At 40.4% G+C, this 6,615-nt stretch overlaps 1 pseudogene; it reads right to left on the bottom strand.

Moving 5' to 3' along the window:
• Positions 1-2,695: 2,695 nt before the first annotated feature.
• Positions 2,696-2,786, bottom strand: LOC115079561 (annotated as a pseudogene).
• Positions 2,787-6,615: the final 3,829 nt, after the last annotated feature.

The raw sequence follows: 6,615 nt of genomic DNA, 5'->3' as shown, positions 1-6,615 counted from the left end.
ATCATGCATTGTTTTGTCTTTCTTTGCAGTGATATACAGGATAAACATTTAACAAAATCTGTTTCTTTCATTCCTATTATCTCCATAGATCTGAGTAATACATTGGATACGGGTGATTACTGCATTCTGTTGCTTAAATTAGCCTCCTGGGGTTTGATGCTTTAGCTTTGAAAAGGATCAATAGATATGCAAATCATGAATCCTGAAGTCTATCTATGTAAAAAATATTTTCCATTCAGCTTCTGTCTAAGCTACTGGAAGTAACACTTCAGGATATGTTCTTGGTATGATACCATTAATGATGAGGACTATTTTAAAATCACTTGGCTGAAAATGACCTTCTGCCCAGTTAAAAGTGCATGTGGGTTTCTCTGGCATACACAAGAAGCATTCCTTTGGGCATATTTAGATGGAAGTAAAATAACCATGTATTTGACATTTAACGCCTTGTCGGCTGCCCTCACAAATAGCAGGTGCAAAGGTGTTTTGTTGTTTTTAGCACATAGTGCTTTGCAACATGCAGTTTGCCTTTGAAAATTGATTGCAATCTACCCAGGCTAAATTTGCACAGATACATTGCAAATAATGCGGGCTATTTAATACTGCCCCTTCTACGGGGGTAACTTTGTAACCGCTGTTCAAAAGACAAAATGCAAAAGAACCGGGCCTAAACCACGTGATAAATGTTGTCCAATCAACAGCTAAGGCACATGATCACATTCCCCGTTAAGTCATGTGTTCCTTTTCAGCCAATCCATAAAATAAGGGTCCTGATGAATTCTGCCACTCTCTAAATGAACTTCCTTCATAAATAAGCAAACTAGGGAACAAGCAAGCCTTTCTCCATGTGACTCACACTGTCCAGTCACCTCTCACCTTTTATAATTGGCCTTTCATTCTAACTCACAAATTAGCTTTACCAAACCAACCACACTCTAAGCAACCCCTACAAAGGAATTGGAAAGATCCAGCAGTCACAAACATGCCTTCGGTTTTTCTCCATTTTTTTAAAATAAGAGATATTTTGGAATATTTCTGTTTTTCCACATCCTGTTTCTTGCACTCTTGTAGTTTTTTGGATTGTGGTTCATAAGCCTTTTTCATTTTTGATGCTGTGCTACTGTAATTCACTGGCTCACCCATGCTACCTTGAGAATGTCGTCTCATTGGGCTCAGGAAGCCAGCCTAGGATGTTTGCACCCAGTCTTTATAAGACATTGTCCCGACAGTGTGAGATGAATCGGGCAGATATGGTCATCTCCCATCTTCCTTCAGAAGACCTGGATCTTGGTTGTGCTTTCCTCTGATGCCTCCTTGTTTGTCCTGATAATGGTTGACGTGTAATGTCTGGGTCCACTATGAGGTTAGGGCTGTTGAGCTTGGAGAAGATATGGCTGATGGGGGATATGATGGAGGTCTACAAAATCATGAGAGGACTAGAACAGATAAATGTGAATTGGTTATTTACTCTTTCAGGTAATAAAAGAACTAAGGGGCATTCCATGAAGTTAGCAAGGAGCACATTTAAAACAAATCAGAGAATATTCCACACAATTAAGCTCTGGAATTCATTGCCAGAAGATGTGCTTAAGACAGTTAGCTTATCTGGGTTTAAAAAAGGTTTGCACGAGTCCCTGGAGGAGATGTCAATAAATTGCTATTGGTCAAGTTGACTTGGGGAATAGCCACTGCTATTACTGACATCAGTAGCTTGGGATCTACTTAGTGTTTGGGTACTTGTCAGGTACATGTATCCTTATTGCCCACTGTTGGAAACAGGATGCTAGGCTTGATGGACCCTCAGTCTGACCCAGTATGGCATGTTCTTATGTTATGTTCTTACTATGAAGTTGATTCTATTGTGAAAAAAACTGACTCCTGCATCCAAATCAGCATAAGAAGTACACGTGAATGTGACAACAGAATTGATAGAAAGAAAGAGATTGTGGGAGGGAAAAAAGAGGAGGGGAGTATAGGAGGAAAGATGAAAACAGAAGGAAACAGAGAAGGAAGAAATGCAAGGGAGAGGAGAGTGTGACAATGTATGTGTTACGATGACTAAAGACACTTATTAAAGGGTCAGTCCTTGTACATCCCTTCACTGTGTACTCAAGCAAATCTAATCCTTGATGTATTTTAAACTTATATGTAAATGCATGTTTTTTGCATTTATTTATCTGTGATGGAGAGGAGGCGATTAGGAAGGGAACTTTGTTGTCTGCGTACACTGCTGGAGAAGATGTGCACTCATAGTTCATCGCTACGCATCTGTCGTGGTTTCTGACACCTGGTGATCTTCCCTGTTTAGGAGCCATATCATCAGATGGTGACAGGCCACTGGAAATTCAGCCTGGCTCTCATTTCCACAAACGGCCTTCAGAATGCAACGTTTTGCTGTCATGTTTATGAACACAGCATCTCTTGATGCATTTAGCATTCACAATATTTCACAGGTGCACAACACTGTCAGGTCTTTAGCGAATTCTAGCATTCAAATCACTTAGCATTAACTTCCCTTTCTGCATATCTTCAGCTACCCTGGCACGACTTTTGCTGAATGTTAAGTAATGTGGATCACACTGATCTGATGCGTGGAAATGACTGGGTACTAGGGGGTTGCCACCTCAGCCCAGCTCAACCAAACAGGCTAATCCAGTTCTGGTTTGCGTGCATGGATTGGTAGCTCCGATTTTCCTGTTGATTAGATGCCACAGAGTAAGTGGCAGTGCCTTAACCATATGTGAGTTGTAAAGTCCAGGAGGACCTCTTCCATCCTTATCAAGGGGGTGACCTTAGCAGAAGCCTCTGCAAAAGACAGTTTCTTCATTTATTTGTCTTTTCTAAACATCAGGCAGATGCACTAACCAGTGAAAAATTTAGCTAAGGGGCCTTTTGCATGCAACCCTCACCCACATTTTTATATGGGCTTTGCACTCAAAGGCCCGTTTATGAAATGATTTGCTGGCTTTCCACTACAATAAACAGTAAACTTTTGCGCTTAGTTCGCTTTCGGCAAAATTGTATTCAAATTCAAAATTAACGAGCTGCTGCAGTGCAAGATCATGGAAAGCAGCTTATTAATTCTCAATACAGCAAAAACCAACACTCACAAACGTCCTCGCAGGCTGGCTTTCATAAAAAAAAGATAACTACGCCTGCCGTGGCATTGACTGAAAACGCAAGGGATTTCCTGCAGGTTAGTGCATCAGCGTCTATAACAGGAGTCTTTCCATTGAATGCAACCCTGGAAGAGCAGCTGTGCATACACAAAGCTAAACTCTTTCTTTCTTTTGTTCCCCTTGCTGCATTGCAGTCTGAAACCCATGTTTGCATAATTTGCCTGGCCATGTACTAAGCGAGGGAAAACCTGTAAAGCATCTGATTCCGTAGAGAGCCGGTCCAAGGCCTGAATAAAGAACCTTCTATTGAACTGTTATTTAAAGACGTTTACTTTTATTGACCTGCTCAAAGGAGAAGGAGCTATTATTGTACTAGCTGCTGAGGACAAGGCGGTTTTTGATTGTTTTGATACTGATGTTAATTTTCAAAGCATTTGCATGGGTAAAGCAATGCTCCTGTCTGTAGCAGACGGAAATGTGGATGTCCATGCCGCGCTAAGGAACGTGTAGTCCAGCTAGTTTCCAAAGCGAGCTGAAGTCAGCATGTGCTTTGTATACACAGACGTCATCTATACATGGGCTGTTATAAACTGACCCTCTGTGTGCATAAGTTTGCCCACACCAATCACAGACTTAATAGAGCAGGTTTAACTTGATGTGGGGGAGTTTGTACCTGTGCAGGGCACTTATGTGCTAATTTTGAAATCAAACTTATGCAAAATTGGTTTGCTTTGCATTTTGGGTAAAGTCTTCATATACAAGATACACAAAACTTTTACCCCAGCTCACACAGACATAAAATTACCCTCTACAAATAGCACTATTATTGACGCTATCACTTACGGGCACCTGATTCACAAATACTTGTCCCATGCATATGTATTTCAAATGCTGTGAGTCTATTCAAACATTATATTTTGCTCAGGAAGTGCTTTTAGTTGTTCATTCTCTTATTTTAAATTGGTCAAGATCTGTTCTGCATTTTCGTGTAGAACTTTCATATTCTGGAATGTTAATTCCTACAGAAGTTTGATTTGAGAATCATTATCTCAGGTTTGGGACATTGATTAAATCCTGGCTTTTAGCAATGCAACTCTCTCTTGATATGGTCTATTTTTATCTTGCCTGTTTTTATGGTGCTTCAGCATGGTTTTTAGTACTTAGGTTATTTTTTAGATCCACATTTAGATTATTGTACTATTTTCTATTATTGATTGTTTTTTTTATATATTTTCAGTTTGTTTTGTTATGCTGATTTATTGATTGCTTATAAATTTTTACTACTTTATAATGTGTTTTTGGCTTTGTAGAAAAGCATATTTAAATGTAAGTGAAAAACAAAATGCTCCCAAAGAAGAATTTGTACAATCAAGAAAGTATTCCTGGTGTAGGACTTCTTTAGAAAAAGGTTTATTATTTAGTTTGGAATCGATCTGATTTATGTATTTCTTGAGTCTTAGAGCCCTTTTTATTTTTCATTGGACATGAATTACTCCTGTGCAGCACATTAGAATGCAAATTAAAGCTGGTTGCAAGCTGTCGGGGCTCCCATCCTAAAACATTTACTAACCTAGAAAAGGCTACTAAAGTGCTTTTCTTTAAACAAAATTCATTTTTGGTGGTCTAACAAGATATCTGCCTTCTGCTTTTTGATATGCAAGTTAGAGAATGGCAAAAGAGCCAAATCACTCAGTTGGGGAGACATTTGATTATACACAGTAAGGAACTCTATGCATCTACAAATTTAGTGCTTTTAATGCCCACTATCACATTTCTGCAGCATCCATGGACTTACTCTTTTCCCACACAGACTATTTCTACAAGGGAAATAAAAGAAGGAAGCAAGGAATCAAAGCAGTGATTACAGCTGTAGCCCTTGCTTGCAAACATTTTCTTGCAAAGCTTCCTAATCCTTTACCATATATGTTAACTCTTCGGCTTCTTGATGCAATGCAATGCTATGAAAACATGTGACTGGGAAGCCGGTGAGGCACCGTTCAGAATGATAAACCACCATCACTATCAAGACTGCACCCTGAACCTCAGCATTTCAGAGGGGTTTGGGAACAAACCGAGTCCAAGGCTGAGACAGTGTGAGAAACCGGCGTAAAGAGGGAGATGTTTAGGATTTACGTAAGGGTTTTCTATCCCATTCTGTGTCCAAGGGGGGGTAATAATGTAGAAAATGTTTAAACTTAGAAAACTCTACAAAAAAACCCCCTTCTCAAATATCCCACCTTTTTGGCGATCTACTCCTTACAAGACCTTCATAATAGGCATCATTGTGCGGCAACTTGTACCATTATTCACTCTGCCTTATTTTTAATCATCGGTCAGTCCATATTTTTTTGAAATTTTTGTGCTTGAAAATCTCAAAAAAATATGGACTGACCGATGATTAAAAATAAGGCAGAGTGAATAATGGTACAAGTTGCCGCACAATGATGCCTATTATGAAGGTCTTGTAAGGAGTAGATCGCCAAAAAGGTGGGATATTTGAGAAGGGGGGTTTTTTGTATAACTATAGGAGAGAGGACTGATCCCTAACTCACACTATAATTGAGTGTCAGTTGAAGGTTTTTGACTGTTTAAACTTAGAAAACTACAGCATTTCTGGCATGTTCAATGAATTGAGGACTATTATACAGGCATTTGTATTTTTTTTTACTTTAAATTATTGAAACGCTCTGTATATATATAGACCTTCCTGAATGTCAGTTAAAAGCCCTACAAGTTGGCGCTGAATGCAGCAGCCCATATTCTCACTCGGAACCTCCCCAGAGAGCACATTAGCCCAGTCATGGGGGCAAGGCATGGGCTCCCCATCATCCAAAGAGGCAAGCTGAAACTGCTGACATTAACATTCAGAGAATTACCGGGGGATGGCCCGGCATATTTGGGAAATCTAGTGTCTTGGTAAACACCTCAACATATCTTGCGGTCTGAGGGCACAATTTTGTTCAGTCCTGCAAGAGCCCAGGAGCAGAGGTTTCTCTGGGCAGCCCCAGCTCTTGGAACGCACTTCCAGTCAGTACTCGGCAGCTGCAGGACTATAAGATTTTCCAAACTCGGGGAAATACGCATCTGTTTCGGGAAGCGTTTAATTCTGCTAGGTGTAAGTTACTGCTTTGGGGGGATTTTATTTGGATGTTTCTATTGTTTTTATATGCCGTTTGTTTTAAATTGTGTACGTTACATTTGGGAACTGCCCAGAACAGTTTTTTGGTAATTGGGCGGGGGTAGACATTTGCATAAATAAATACATTAGGCCCTTTGTAAAGCTTGCATATCTCTTTCTGAGGCTCCCAGTAGTCAACAGAAAGCTCAAAGGAGCACTCAGTCTGCAGCCAGGGTCCTGGAAGTCCCTCTGGTCCAAGCATGCAGCAGCTCCAGATCGCCAGCTCTACAGCCGTTCAGCGAAGCCAGAAATGGAGCAGGAGGATCCAGTAAGGCGGTGGAACTCCAGTGGTCCACAGGGCACTTAAGAGGCCCTGGG

Source organism: Rhinatrema bivittatum, chromosome 17 (genome assembly GCF_901001135.1).
Source record: "Rhinatrema bivittatum chromosome 17, aRhiBiv1.1, whole genome shotgun sequence".
NCBI classification, from domain to species: Eukaryota; Metazoa; Chordata; class Amphibia; order Gymnophiona; family Rhinatrematidae; genus Rhinatrema; species Rhinatrema bivittatum.
Note: the sequence above shows the minus strand (reverse complement) of the source record. Positions and strands in the feature narration are given on the sequence as shown.